This window comes from Ochotona curzoniae, unplaced genomic scaffold (assembly GCF_017591425.1).
Source record: "Ochotona curzoniae isolate NIBS_2020 unplaced genomic scaffold, NIBS_Ocur_1.0 contig_1274, whole genome shotgun sequence".
In the NCBI taxonomy this organism is placed as follows: Eukaryota; Metazoa; Chordata; class Mammalia; order Lagomorpha; family Ochotonidae; genus Ochotona; species Ochotona curzoniae.
This window is the reverse complement of record NW_024465023.1, coordinates 32,289,260-32,304,196: the sequence shown is the minus strand read 5'-3', so window position 1 is coordinate 32,304,196 and position 14,937 is coordinate 32,289,260. Positions and strand designations below refer to the sequence as shown.

The 14,937-nt window shown below is 42.0% G+C and overlaps 1 protein-coding gene and 1 pseudogene across 1 annotated transcript in view; both read right to left on the bottom strand.

Annotated features, from left to right (window-relative positions):
• OPHN1 (oligophrenin 1) overlaps positions 1–529 on the bottom strand; it is a 296,207-nt gene extending 295,678 nt beyond the window's left edge. The window contains exon 1 of the mRNA XM_041000958.1: positions 10–529. The gene's annotated coding sequence lies outside the window, so the exon portion shown is untranslated. The remainder of the gene's footprint in view (positions 1–9) is intronic.
• On the bottom strand, positions 100–14,683 carry LOC121171686 (annotated as a pseudogene).
• Positions 14,684–14,937: the final 254 nt, after the last annotated feature.

Below are 14,937 nucleotides of genomic sequence, written 5' to 3'. Positions count from 1 at the left end.
GACAGGTACCTGTTTCAATGGGTCTCCAAGAGGAGCTCTGACGGGTGTGTTCAAGGAACCGGCGACCGACCGTAAGGCTGCTTCAGGTGACACAGCGAGCTAAGGCAGTCGGAGCCCGGCGGAGTGACGCCTAGCAAGCGGCATGCCCCCTAGGCGTCGCCTCCGGGTTAGGCAGCGAGAAACCACAGCCCCAGCTCGCTTCCACAGACCGTCCGTCCGGATCCTTCCTGGGCAGCTGCAAACGTGACACTTCGGCCCGCCCAGGGAGTAGGCGGGGGGTGAGTGCTGGGACTGGGAGCCGCCTCTCTTCCTCGCTCCAAGCGCCGGAGCTAGCTGGAGATTTCCTTTGCCGAACTCCGGCGGGCGACCGGGATTACACTGTCCCCTCCCCCTTCTTAAAGCCAGCGCCTCTGCCGCGTCCCCGCCAAACCCGACTCCTGAGCCCGAAGCTTGGGGCTCCTGCTGTAATTGTCTACCTTTATATCCTTGGGGTTGCGTTACCAGGGCCCGCCGACTGCGGAGAGGTCTTCCTAATCCCGGAGACCCGGGCCTGCTGTCCGGTTAGGCTCCGGAAGGGTTAAGCTGGGATGGCAAGGAAACGTAGCTTCTCCCCCCACCCCCACCCCCCGCCCCCCAGACACCAGAGCGGGAAGAGGAGAGCCACACCGAGCGACACACAATAGCAGCTGTAGCCCGGCGCTTCCCTACGGAAACTGGGGAGCAGTCAGCGCCCTAGGACTCCAGCTGGAAAGCGTGGCGGCCTGGGAGATGTAGTCTTTTCTGGTGTGAACGCCCAATGACTCCTCCCTGCGCTCTGCCTACCACACCAGCCTGCGCGGTCGCTCTCCCAATGCAACATTCCCAGTCGGCCGCCAGCTCGCTAAGCAGAGTCTATCGCTGAGAGGCAGGCAGGTGCCCCGTGCTGGTGGCGGCTTGGAAAGCTGCCCAAAAGGGAGCCGGAGCCCAGGAGAAATCCAGGATAGGAAGCTATCTCTCACTTCCTGTTATGTGGCTAGACTGTATTCTGTTTCTTTCTTCTGTTTCCAGCCTTCCTCTAACCCAGCAATTTCTTTTCTTTCCTTTGCCCTTTCTCTCATTTAAGTTATCTAATGCCCCTGGCTCTTGGACCTGAAAGACTGGCTCCTACTCCGGAATCTGTAGGCTCAAACCTCTTTCCAAACAAAGCTAGGTAGGAATCAGGAATTAACTTGTTCCTGAATAGGATCTCAGATCATGATTTGTGACCCAAATCATAGAATAGGCTGATGATTAGAGCGTCTGAGTTTCCATATGTGAGTGGAAAATGTAAAAAGAGGATGAATTCTCGTGCAGTTTGTCTATGATGCCTCTTGCCACCATCCATTGTAGGAAAACGGGGGCTACTTTTCAAACTTGAGATTCAGAGTAGCTAGAGGCTGGCAAAATTGGGAAAATACTGTTACATAGCCAACAAAGATGCATTTAGAAGCGTTTGCATTCTATTGTGCTGTGAAGGAAACCAAAGAAAGCCGGAAGTAAAAGTGTTGTACATAGTCACCTGGGTTAGTGTTCCGTTGCTGCAGATTACCACCATGTTGGCGGCTTAAAACAAGAAAAAAGTATTTTATAGTTATCAGAGTGTGAAATGAAATAGGGGTTTCAATGGACCCAGATGACGACATCAGGTGAGGGCCCAGCACATGGCTCAGTGGCTAAATCCTTGCCTTGCACACAGCGCTATCCCATATGGGTTCCAGTTCGTGTCCCAGATCCTCCACTTGCCATCCAGCTCCCTGCTTATTACCTGGGAAAGCAGTGGAGGATGGCCCAAAGCCTTGGAACCCTGCACCCACATGGGAGACCCGGAAGAGGCTCCTGGTTCCTAGCTTCTGATCAGCTCAGCTTTAGCCGTTGCTGTCACTTGGGGAGTGAACCAGCAGGTAGAAGCTCTTTCTGTCTCTCCTTCTCTCTGTAAATCTGATCTGCCTTTCCAATAAAAATAAATACTTTTTTTAAAAAAGATGTCAGATGAGCTGTGTTCCCTTTTGGACATTCTCTGAGAAACAAAGAGCCCAATTCTCTTCTTTGTTTTGGAGAATTTTTGGTGGGTTTTTTTTTTTTTTTTTTCCAGCTTATAGAAGTTGCTCACATCTTTTGGCTCATGGCCCCCTTCTTCCATCTAAAGCTAACAGTCAAGTGTTTCTCACACTGCCATCACTCTGGCTTTGATTGTCCAGCTCCCCCCCCCCATACTTACCTTTATAATTACATTGGGTCCGCAAGATTGTCTTCCCGTCTCGTGATCCTTAATCATGTCTGCAAATTCCTTTTGCCATATAAGACCGCATATTCCCACGTTCCAGAAATCAGGACATTGGCATCTTGTGGAATTGTCCTTTTTCCCTCGAGGGATGCATTATTCTGCCCACCACACAATCCTTAACCTACCTCACTAATCTTCAAAACAACCCTAACAAGATCCAGGTTGTCCTTATACCTGTGTGAAGATGGGAAAGAGAAGTTAAATGATTTGCTCAAGGACACACAACTAATTAAATGATATTCCTTGAACTAGAGCCTAGCCTGGCTAGTTCTAGAACACATAATTATTACACTATAACACAGGCTATTATAGTCAAGTAAATGAACCACCTCTGAAAATGAGTGAGTAGCCACATGCCAAGGGACAATTTTGTTTCCCGCTGTTTCTATCTTTAAAGTTAATTTCTGAGAAAATGTCCAAAATGGGCTTTAACCACACCGTGAGTTGAGAAATGCATATACTAAGAGAAGATGCCCAGTGAGTGAGTATGTAGCTTCTGACCAAACTTCCGTAGCATTCACTTACTCATTCAGTAAGCATTTTTTAACACCTGCTGTAGTCTTTGACTTAAAGAGCCTATACTCATATTTGCATCAGTAGAAAAATTGTCATTTGCATTATTTATATTATATGCAATCATTCTCACCTGACTTCTTTTTTTTTAGATTTATTTTTATTATTTTTTTATTGGAAAGGCGGATATATAGAGAGGAGGAGAGACAGAGAGCAAGATCTTCCGTCCGATGATTCACTCCCCAAGTGACCCACAACGGCCGATGCTATGCCGATCCGAAGCCAGGAGCCTCTTCCGGGTCTCCCACACGGGTGCAGGTTCCCAAAGCTTTGGGCTGTCCTCAACTGCCTTCCCGGGCCACAGGCAGGGAGCTGGAAGGGAAGCGGGGCTGCCGGGATTAGAACCGGCGCCCATATGGGATCCCGGGCGTGCAAGGCGAGGACTTAACCACTTGCGCCACCGCGCCGGGCCCTCACCTGACTTCTTACACTCAACTATTTTTATAGTCATCTGTATTCCTGACAAGACAATAAGAGAAAAGCACAGGAAAAAAAATGCCCTGGACCAAATACCAAAAACCAAAGAGGCATAGTATTAGAACTCAGTCCCTCAGGTAATGGCTGCTTTACTTGAGATGGCATGCCTTGCCCATCATATTCCTAAAGTTCACAATGACCCCTGAAGATGCAGACATTCTGGAACAGTGGACCAAACCATCCTCTCTGGGATGCCCACATTCCATGTTATAGTGCCTGGGATCAAATCCTGCCTCTGGTTCCAATCTAGCTTCCACCTTATGGGTACCCTGGGAGCCAGAAGATGATGGCTCAAGGACTTAACATTTCTGCCTCCCACATGGAAAACCCTGATGGGGTTCTGAACTCCTGGCTTCAGCCTGGCCAAGCCTCCGTTCTTGCAGGCATTTGGGGAGTAAACCAGTAGATGGAAGCTCTCATTCTCTCTTGTTCAACTCTCTCTACATTTGCTCTGCTTTTAAAATATAAACTCTTTTTTTGTTGTTGTTTAGAAATTATGTGCCCCTCACAGGATTTTAGGTTGATATCTAAAATTTTTAATCATGCTTAAATAGTTGGAAAAAGTCGTGTTTTTTTTTTTGTATTGTCTTTCTTCTTTGTCAAGTTTGATTTCTAGCATACTACAATGCTGATTTTTTATATAAAACTGTTATATATAACTCTTTTAAAGATACTGAATTTGGTACTCACCATAAATACTCAAATCAAAATGAAGTGTAAACTCTTCTTTAAACCTCAAAAACTTTACCACATTCCTTTTTTTTTTTTCTCTGTGGACTCAAATGGCTATTATATTCTCCCCACACAATTCTGTCCTTTTACACTGTTCTGTTGATCACCATATCAAATTTCTCTGCAGCAAAGATGTTCCCATAAATAGAAATCAGATTCTTTTTATATCCTTGTGAGCATAAAATCTCCAAGTATTAAAAAAAATCTAGATTGAGTTATTGCAATTATGCAGATACAATCAATAACATAATGTGGACAATATACATTACGATTACACTTATTAAACAAAAACTGTTGGATGTTTCCATTCTTACTCTTATTTTGCAACTGGAAATCTTTTAATGCAATAGAGTTATAATCACCCATCTATGCAGACTAAGTACTGAACCCCAGCCAAGGGGTATGCAATGTATACAGGAATGGTTTCTTGTCACACAATTGTTAAAATGTACTTTTCCTGTTGGTAACTAGCAATTCTTTTTTATGTTTTTTTTTCTTTTGAAGGCAGAACTATTTCTCCTCTGACAACTGGCTCATTTGTATCATTTATCAAAAACTAAAGGGTAAGGGAGGAAAGTGTAGTGGATTAAAAATTTATTTGTTAAAGAAAGATAAAGTCCATTTTCACAAATTTACAAGTGTTGCTGCTGGTGCAACAACTCTCTAAGCAATGAGACCAGGGGTCCAATGCGAGTGCCCCTTCTTACTTCAGGAATTGGCATTATTTCATAAATGTGGGTGTTCATATTCATAAATCAAGCAGTCTGTTTGGATCAAATGATTCTGATTTGAAAGTCAGATGAAAACATAGCTGCAGGGCATATGCCAATGTAAAGACAGCTGCTGTGGCATCACAACCCTCACTTCACATGTGAGAAACACTCAACTCAGAGAGTTTCAGTAACCACCCAATCTTCGTGCAGCCAATCAGGCTTGAAACCTCCACTCGGTAGATGAGGTGGTGACAGTACTAGGTGACAGTACGATGGTCAGCACATACATGCACATGTGAGCAGGTTTCCCATTGTATGTATGAAGAAGCAAAAGGAATCTCATTTTAAACAATCTGGGATAACAGTAAGGTTCTACATTCTGACAGGTGTTTGTACCATAGAAATGGAAGTGTTTGTTAAAATTTTGTGGACGTACAAGATGTTTGCATTGCACTCTATGTCATTTTCTTCCAAATTTTATGTCTTGAGAAACTGTTAACACAGATGAAACTGTTACTATTATGCATAGAAAATAAAATGTATCAATATATGGATAAAAAAGCTAATTAGTTGAGAAATATATACAGTTATTTACATTTCATTAGCCTGCAATTTTTCCTAGTTAAATGTCGAAGTAGTAAAATCCCATTTTCCATGTTTTTATTGCATGTCAGGGTACCACCATCTCATAGTCCTAAACCATCATTATATTTCAGCTGTGATTCTATCTACAGATGGAATAGTGAGCTTGGAGCAATATACATAATGTAGATCTGAAGTCAAGTTTAACTCCACCCCCTTAGAAGTTCTGTGACCTTCAGCAAGTCACCTAAACTCTTCTCACTTAGAATGACAGCTCCACACATTTTTCTAAGAACTAATTACGCATGACGTATATAGATGGGCTAGATACATAATAACTCCTCAATAAAAGCTGGCTGGCAACAGTACCTCTTTATTGATATTGTTCTGATAGATAATAACAGGTGCAGAAAGGAGTAATACTATTCAGAGAGATATTCCTAGAAAACCATTTCCATTTGTGTAACAACACAAATTGACCTCTAGTCATGATCATCATAGGAAAATCAAAAGCAGGCTTCTGTTCACAGGAAGTTACACTCTGAATCAAATAGAAATCCTACTCTGGCTTGTGCTCTGGTTAATTCACTCTCTCAACTTTCAGAATGCTCATCATGCCATCATTTGAAGTTTAGAACAAACACGTGAAATCCCACAGTCAGTCCCTGAATAGCTGCGAAGTTGTGATGCTGTTTGCTTTGGGTCATCCAACTGGGTTGAGTCATCCAGCTCAACTCTTGCCTATTAGCTTGCTGTATCTGCTGGCTATTTCTCTTGCTAGAACCAGAAAATAACCCTTTGAGCTAATGAGGCAAAGTCAAAAAGATCAGAATCAGCCTTCCATAGATTTGAAATTGCTTTCACAGATGTAAAGAAATAGACAGTATTCAAATGATACGGATTTTTAGAAAAGACATTGTGCCTAAGATAGCCAAGTAAATATCCATTATTACATTCCTCTGCCAGGTTCTGCTTCATCTCTTCCATCGGAGACTGTGAATAATTGTTAAGATTCCTTAACGGGGCTTATGTATCATTTGCTCTTTTCCACATATGGAAAAAATGTAAGCAGCTTTTGTAAAACCAGTCTGTGTGGCTGGAAAGAAAAGGTAATTTTTGAAATGACATGTTTTAGGCTTCACGAATTTACTACCAGTAAAATATCATTTATCTGAAATACTAGGGATTTCAGAAGCATTTCTGAGTTGGGAGTTTTGAGACTTTGGATGTTCATATTAGGGTTGAAAACCTGTAAATGTTTAAGAACACTTACACTAAAGATATAATTGTTTAATGATTTATTTATTTTTGTTGGAAAGGCAAATTTACATAGAGAGACAGAATGAAAGATCTTCTGTTAGATGCTTCACTTCCCAAGTGGCTGCAGGGCTGGAGCTGAGCTAATCTGAAGCCAGGAGCTTCTTCCCGGTTTCCCACATGGGTGCAGGGTCCCAAGGCTTTGGGCCATCCTCGACTGCTTTCCCGGGCCACAAGCAGGGAGCTGGATGGGAAGTGGAGCAGCCTGTACACCAACTGGTTCCTGTATTGGACGGCAGCGCTTGAAGGGGGAGGATTGGCCAATTGAGCCATCATGCCGGTCCCTATATACCTATAAGGTAACCTCTGTGTTACCTGTAAAGGATCCTAGAGCTCTTTGTCCTAGAATATTACAATCCTTTCTTCAAGAACTGTTAAAGAAGATGTACAAGTTACCTGGCTTGTTATTGGTAATAACAAGATAGACTGGAGAGAAGGTAGAGGGAAGAGGGGAGGGAGGGCACAGCATGGGGCAGTGACTTCACACCCCAGGTGCTTCACCAAAATGGCTCCACTTGCCTTGCCTGACAACTCAGTGAGGCAGTTTCTGTCCTCGCCCTCCTTTACAGATGAGGCAGCTGAAGCTCAGCAAATGCAGCTGCTTGGCCAGAGTCACCCAGAGATTCAGTGAAGTAAAGAGACTGAAATGCCACGCTGAACCTGAAGCCATGTTTGCCATTATGTTCTAAGGCCTTCCAGGCTTTCCCGTCAAATTCTCATCTCTGCTCCCTCCTACGTATGTGACTAGATGTACTTGGAACTGTAAAATGGAAAAAAAAAAATAGTTCAGGGTCATTTGTTGCTAGCTGCAGCAGATGATAGAAAATTATCCCAGGCTGAGTTTTAACAAAGGCTTTGTGATGCACTTCTCTGAAGAGCTGACAGAACTGGCTCCCAGGCTATGTGGGCTCAACCTTCCAGAATTTCCAGACTTACACCACATGCGGCATAAAACAAAGTGCAGAACTGCCTCTCAGCTCTACAAGACCAGCCTTGTCCTTAGTTCTAGCCTGGCCCAAATCTTTTACTACTGTTGGCTCCATTCTCAGCCTCAGTCTTGACTCTGGCTCATTTTCAACTTAGAATGGATTGGGTCTTGTTTTCTTTCCTTAACCAAAGCCAAGATTATGAAACTTTTAGCAACTAGAAGTGGCAAATGCTTGAAGGAAGCAAAATTCCTCTTCCATAATTGTCCATATATCTGACTTTCCACTTTACATGCTCTCCCTTCAAGTCTCCCCTTACTTTCTTGATGGAAAAATGCCTTCAATGTATAGCTTTGAAAGTATAGTCTATTTTAATAGAACTGATAAAATAGTCATCAAAGTTCCTCATTCACAGGAATCCCCATTTTCATCGCACTGTTGCATCAGCAAGGCCACATCAGAGTTCTCTACTGGTAGAGACCTGTGGATTTCTCCCCCCTGTGATTGTTTTCCATGTCCATGTTCATTCTCAGCCACAGTTCAGAACATCCACACAGGGACCATTTGGTGTTTTTTTTTTTTTGTCCATTTATATTCTAAGACTGTTCTTAATTATTTTTTCCAAAGATGTGATTTTTTTTTTTGAAAGGGAGCGATGGAGGAAGAGGGTAAACACTTCTGTCAGCTAATTCACTCCTCAAATGCCTGCAATGGCATGTCCAGGACCAGGCTGAAGCCAGGATCAAGGAATTCCATCCAGGTCTCCCATGTGGAAGGCTGCGATTCATATACTTGGAGTCATCCTCTACTGCCTCCAAGAATGCATTAACAGGAAGCTGAATCAGAAGCAGAGGCATGACTTTACCCGAGATAGTGAGAAGCAGGTGTCCCAAACAGCAGCTTATCACACTGCACCACAACTCTGGTTCTAGGAAACTTTCCAAATGTAATGAAGGCATGGCTACATTGCTTTTTTTTTTTTAACACGCATGTAGATAATAATATCCACCATCCAGCATAGCTACTGAAGTGCTACTGCATTTTACAGTATGTTGGAATGCTGGGGTCCGTGCAGTAGGTATGGATGACACGAAGGTGTGAAGAGAACAGCTCCCTGCTTAGCAGGGCCTGGGGAGCTTTCCAGCTGTTTGGCAGGGCCTGGCGGATTTCTCTCTGACCACCTTGACGCAGTCTCACCCCCTGTTTGCATGGACACTCAAGCACCCCACTAAGAATTCTGTAATCTATTGAGGCATTGTTTGCCCCTGTGAGATGGCTTTGGCAACTACTGTGAGCTTAAGAGTTAATGTTATTGATAATGTCTTAGTGAGTGGGCCTTTAACTTCGCACAGGAGTACAATCAAACCTACAATTAAACCCATGCCATTTCTGGACACCTTATTGTGTGCCTACCCATTGCTCTGAAATCGGGCCCAGACATATAGCATGCCTTCTGGGAAACGGCTTAACAAGAATTTTACAAACTAATGGAAGTGATGGGAGTATGAGCTGAAACTGCTATGGCAAAAATATAGTTGCTGTGACCTTAAAGGTTAGCCTTTCCTTGCAACTCTTTAGAGCATAGAAAATGTAGCTGCTTTAGCCGCTTTCATAATCTTTTAACTAGAGGAAATATAGGATGATTCTATTAACATCACAGAGATATACTTTTGATTATTGCTTCATTGCTTATGAGGCTTGTAGAGCCTGCAGTCGTAAGGGGATTTAATGTTTGAAACTTTTTGTCTTAGATCCTTATATTTTTTCTCTTTTGATGTATTTCTCCCATTATGTGGTAGATAAAGTTGTGAAAATAAAATGTAGTAGGAATGTTTTACTAATTAGTAGGTAACCATCTGTGCCTTGGCCTTGGAGTTCTGGCTGTCACCTAGTGGCCACTTCTGAAGAATGAATAATGGCTTGCTTTAAAGAAACTGATTATAGTAACTTACAGAATTACATTGAAAATGTGGATTCCCTTAGCCGGAAATGCGGGTAGAAGGATGTGAGATGAATTGAGACATAGGATGAAACCAGAGATTTTGGAAGGCAGCTCTGCTCGCCACGCACCACCAACGCTAGGCCAAAGAGTTTGGAAGAAGGCCTGAAAGTAACAGAGGCTCATAAAATGGGGGTGGGGACTTGGGGAAGTTTCTTGAGAAATCTGAATCCTAGCAAATACTACAGGTGATTCTGATAGAAGGGGTTCGCCAAACCAGGTATGCCATCTGCAGTGTTGACATAGGGCTTTGTCTGCAAACAACTGGTTGAGACATGACAATCCTCATACAAAAATGGTTCTGATTAATAACACCAGTGAAAGTTTCCATTCGTCATGTTGGCAACAGTTACACTTTCTATCTTCCATGCTAGCTCATTTGACATCTGACTTGAAGCTAATAATTAAATAAATGTGATTAAACAGCTGTGGCATTCACATAACATTTTATAATGTGGTCACTTTTGCTCACATCACAGTACAGACTTTTGAACAGAATTGCTACAGCAAAAACCCAAGAAAAATAAAGTACCTGGGATTTTTTTTTTCCAACAGGTTTCTGGCCCTGGGGATGAGAAGTCCTGAAGAAGACTTCTGGCAACCAAACCTAGAGAAGTTCTTCTCTCTTAAAGTGACACCACACCAAGAATAAAGTACGCAATTCTTTATCATTTTTAATTCTTTTGCCTTTCAGCAGCAAGAGTTAGCCAAATATTCAGAATAGTATGTCCCTGATTGCAAATGGAAGGGCATTTATGCTTTAAGTCAAATAACAAAATATAAAGGAAAGCATTTTTAAGCCTAAAGGTGTATTTTTTTTTAAGAATTATTCTTTCCTTTGAAAGAGTTATAGAGAGAGAAAGAGACAGACAGACAGACAGATTATAAATCCACCAATTCACTCCTCAAATGGCTACAAAGGCCAGAGCTGAGCAGATCTGAAGCCAGGAGGCAGGAGCTTGTCTGGAGTGTCTCACCTGGGTGCTAGAGCCTGGGGCTAGTGGAGATGGAGGTAGAAGCAGTGATAACTCAGGTAACTGAGCTCCTGCAAACCACACAGGAGTTCCTACCTCCCAGCTTTGCACAGAGGGGATAAGAGCACTCTGTATTCCTGGCTCTCTGACTCTTGAATAAATAGTAAAAATGAAAAAGAAATGAATCGGGGCTCAGTGCGGTAGCCTAGCGGCTCAAGTCCTTGCCTCACACATGCCGGCATTCCATATGGGCACTGGTTCTATTCCTAGCAGCCCTGCTTCCCATCCAGCTCCCTGCTTGTGGCCTGGAAAAGCAGTCAAGGACTACCCAAAGCCTTGGGACCCTGCGCCCGTGTGGGAGACCTGGAAGAAGTTCCTGGATCCTGGCTTTGGATGGGCTCCAGCTGTCATGGCCACTTGGGGAGTGAATCAGCTGATGGAAGATCTTTCTGTCTCTCCTCCTCTCTGTATATCTGACTTTGTTATTAAAATAAAATAAATCTTTTTAAAAAGAAGAAATGAATCTTAGCAAATAAAGAACCAAAGAGTAAAACACAAATCTAAAATTTGTCGAATAAACAAAGTATGCAAGTTTCTAACAAAATGGGGGGGGGAAGGACAGAAAGAAATAATCATATGGATGAGAAAGGAAATTAACAATCCATTAGCTTGAAAATTCCTATGAAATTCAATATCTTTCAGCAATGTCCTAAAAGCAGTCAAGAAAAAAAATAATAAAATAGAAACCATGATCTGTTCTATAACTATCTAGAAGAAAAAAAGGAAACACAAGTTGAAAATCCTCACACAAAAATGATTCATCTCTTCATGGCAAAGACCTTCCAAACTTTAGAGGAAAATACCATTTCATTTTTACACACAGTCTCCTAGTTCCTCATTTTATGAAACTAAAATTGTTTTATTTATCACAATTAAAATGAGCTAGTGACTAGGGTGAGGGCTGTAGTGCCCCTTGGGACAGCCACATCCCATGTCAGTGTGCCAATTGGAGGCCAAGCTACTCTTTTTCCAATCCAGTTTCCCAGAAAATAAGGGAAAAAACTGTCATTTCATTGCAGATGACTGGTTGTATAGAAACCCCAAAAGACTCTGCAGACTAGTTAAAAGAAATACAAGGTGAATTTTGCAAGAAGTCTGATTTTAAACTCAAATCAAATGGCATTTTTTCACAACCTAACAAGCAATAAATAAAACCTATTTTTTTTTTTTAAGGAAAGATGTATTCATTTCCTTTGAGAGTCAGTACAGCAGAGAAAAATCTTTCATTCACTGGTTCATTTCTCAAATGCCCACAACAACCCAGGCTAGGCAAGGTAAAAACCGGGAGCTGTGAGTAGTAGGGACCTATGTGCGTTAGGCATTATACGCTACCTTGCAGGTGCACTATCAGAAGGCTGAATCACAAGCATGGAGTAGTTGGACCTTAAAGCAGGTACTCTGATGCAGGAAGTAAGCCTCCACAGCAGAGGTTTAACTCACTGCATCACAATATCCATTCAGAAATCATTCATAAAGTTGTAAAAGGTTCAATTTGCATTAGGAAAAAGAAAGATTAAAATGCAAAATCTGAATCTTTCTGACAAACACTTAAAAGCTACCAAAATATGTGGAGAAATATCATATTCAGGACCCAGTGCAATGGCTCAATTGGCTAATCCTTCCCTTGCAAGCACCAGAATCCCATGTGGGCAAAAGTTCATGTCCCAGCTGCTCCACTTCCCATCCAGCTCCCTGCCTGTGGCCTGGGAAAGCAGTTGAGGACGGCCCAAAGCCTTGGGACCCTGCACCCATGTGGGAGACCCAGAAGAGGCTACTGGCTCCTGGCTTCGGATCAGCTCAGCTCCAGCCCTGCAGCCACTTGGGAAATGACGCAGCTGATGGAAGATCTTTCTCTCTGTCTCTGTAAATTTGCCATTCCAATAGAAATGAATGAATTTCCCAAAAAGAGAAATATATTTCATTATAAGATGACAATGTCACAAAAATCTCAATCCTCTCCTTTGTTCATATGCATCAGTGTATAGCCACTCTAGTTATATACTTCTATGTCACAAGCAATTAAAAATATGCTGGGCATGAGGCCAGCTTCATGACTTTCCAGGTTAAACCTCAGCCTGCAATGCCAATATTGTTTATTAGTGGTGGGTTGAGTTCCAGCAGTCCCATTTGGACCTAGCTTCATACAAATGTCCTGGGAAAAGCAATGGAAGATGGTCCAAGTGCTTTTGCCACCACTATTGATGTGGGAAACCAGATAGAAGCTCCTGGAATCAGGCTTCAGCCTAGCACAACCGTGGTCATTGTGTGGATCTGAGTGAACCAGTGGATGAAAGGTCTCTGTCTCGTCTTCTGGAAGACTGGTTTTCAAATAGCAAATAAATCTTTTTAAAATTATGGAAGTAATTTATACCAAGGGAAATTAGCTGAGAAATAAGGGAAAAGAATGGGATTTGAGATTTAGCAAAACAATAATAACCTCAAAAGAATTCTTGTGGAACTTGGCAAGTTGAGTCTTCCATTATATGAAAGAAAACAGGAACACAGAGCCAAGAATAAGTAAGACACTTGTGATATAAAGACTTGTAAAAACACAGCAATCAGAACAGCACAATAAGCAAGGACAAAGACGGACAAGCTGATCAATGGAGTAAATTGTAGGGCTCAGAAACAGATTCACTTATATAGTAAACAGATAATTGACACATATTGTGTGGATCATAGAGGGAGTGTACAAAACAGGGCTGGGAAAAACAACCGCAGATACAATAAGAATACAAATACAGAAAGAAGATCTTTCTGTGTGTCTCTCCTTCCCTGTAATTCTGTCTTATCTAATATTAAGGAAGGAAGGAAGGGAGGAAGGAAGGAAGGAAGGAAGGAAGGAAGGAAGGAAGGAAGGAAGGAAGGAAGGAAGGAAGGAAGGAAGGAAAGAAGAAAAGAAGGAAGGGAAAAGAAGAAGAAAAAGAAGGGGCATGGCGCAATGGTTCAGTGGCTAACTCCTCACCTTGCATGTCCCGGCTGCTCTACTTCCCATCCAGCTCCCTGCTTGTGGCCTGGGAAAGCACTTGAGAACAGCCCAAAGCCTTGGGACCCTGCATCTGCATGGGAGACCCAGAGGAAGCTCCTGCCTCTTGGCTTTGGATCAGCTCCGCTCAACTCTGATCATTGCAGCCATTTGGGGAAGGAAGCAGCAGATGGAAACTCTTCCTCTCCGTCTCTGCTTCTCTTTGTATATTTGCCTTTCCAATAAAAATATATTAATTAAAAAAACAGAAAAATCACACTGCATTTACTCAATTTCTTTATAATCACTGAACAACAAAAGGAACAAAGAACTTCTATCTGCTTTTGCACCAATTCTAAGCAGTACTTTGACTTAAATCCAAGAGTGATACTCAAAATTCTCTTCCTATATTTTTAGTAAACAATTGCATGGCAAATTTAGATAGTTTTCCCCTCTGGATTTTACCTGGGAGTGGTATTTTCCTTTTTAAAAAAGACAAGGAGAGATTTGGCACTTTTATATCGAGGTAACTAATATTAATATTTCTTGAGATCTCAGAAAGATTCATATACTTGACCACTGATACGGCTCTGGCTGAGAATCCTGCTAAGCTAGCCTACATTCCTCTAGTTTGTTTGATGCATGAATTTATATAACAATGGTATTGGTCTCTAATACCATTCCACCCATCACCATTTCTCCAAGGATATTGTGAAATTTGCCTATGTGGGAAATGATGTCCAGTTCACATTTTCAAAGCATTTGTCTCATGCTTCCATGAACACTTGAAATACATCTAAAATGCCAAATTCGCTGATAGAAGAACTTATATAGAGAAGACAAAAGACAGCATTGCATAATGTATAAATCAATTTATTATCAGATCCTCCAATTAATAATATTCCTTCACAAAAATTATAAACATTCTCATCTCTCCTTAAATGCCAAACGGAAGGTCTCCCTGAGGATTTGCTGTTGTTTGTATATCATCACTGTGGGACTGATGAAACTTGAGGAACCATAGCTTTTTGTGGTTGTTGAAGATGAAGATCACCTTGGTCATGGCTCAGCTGGGCAATTGACATATAAAGAAATGCTAACTAAATTCACAGGAAACTCTACAGACAAGAAGAGAATGGAGCAACATATCCCAGATTCTAAAACCAAAAAGTTGTCAGCCCAGCATAATGTACCCAGCAAAGCTTTCTTTTGTCTTTGAAAATGAAATAAAATTCTTCCACAATAAAGAAAGTTAAAAGAATATGCCTCTTCCAAACCTGCCCTACAAACAATTCTTAAAGATGCTCTCTTAACAGA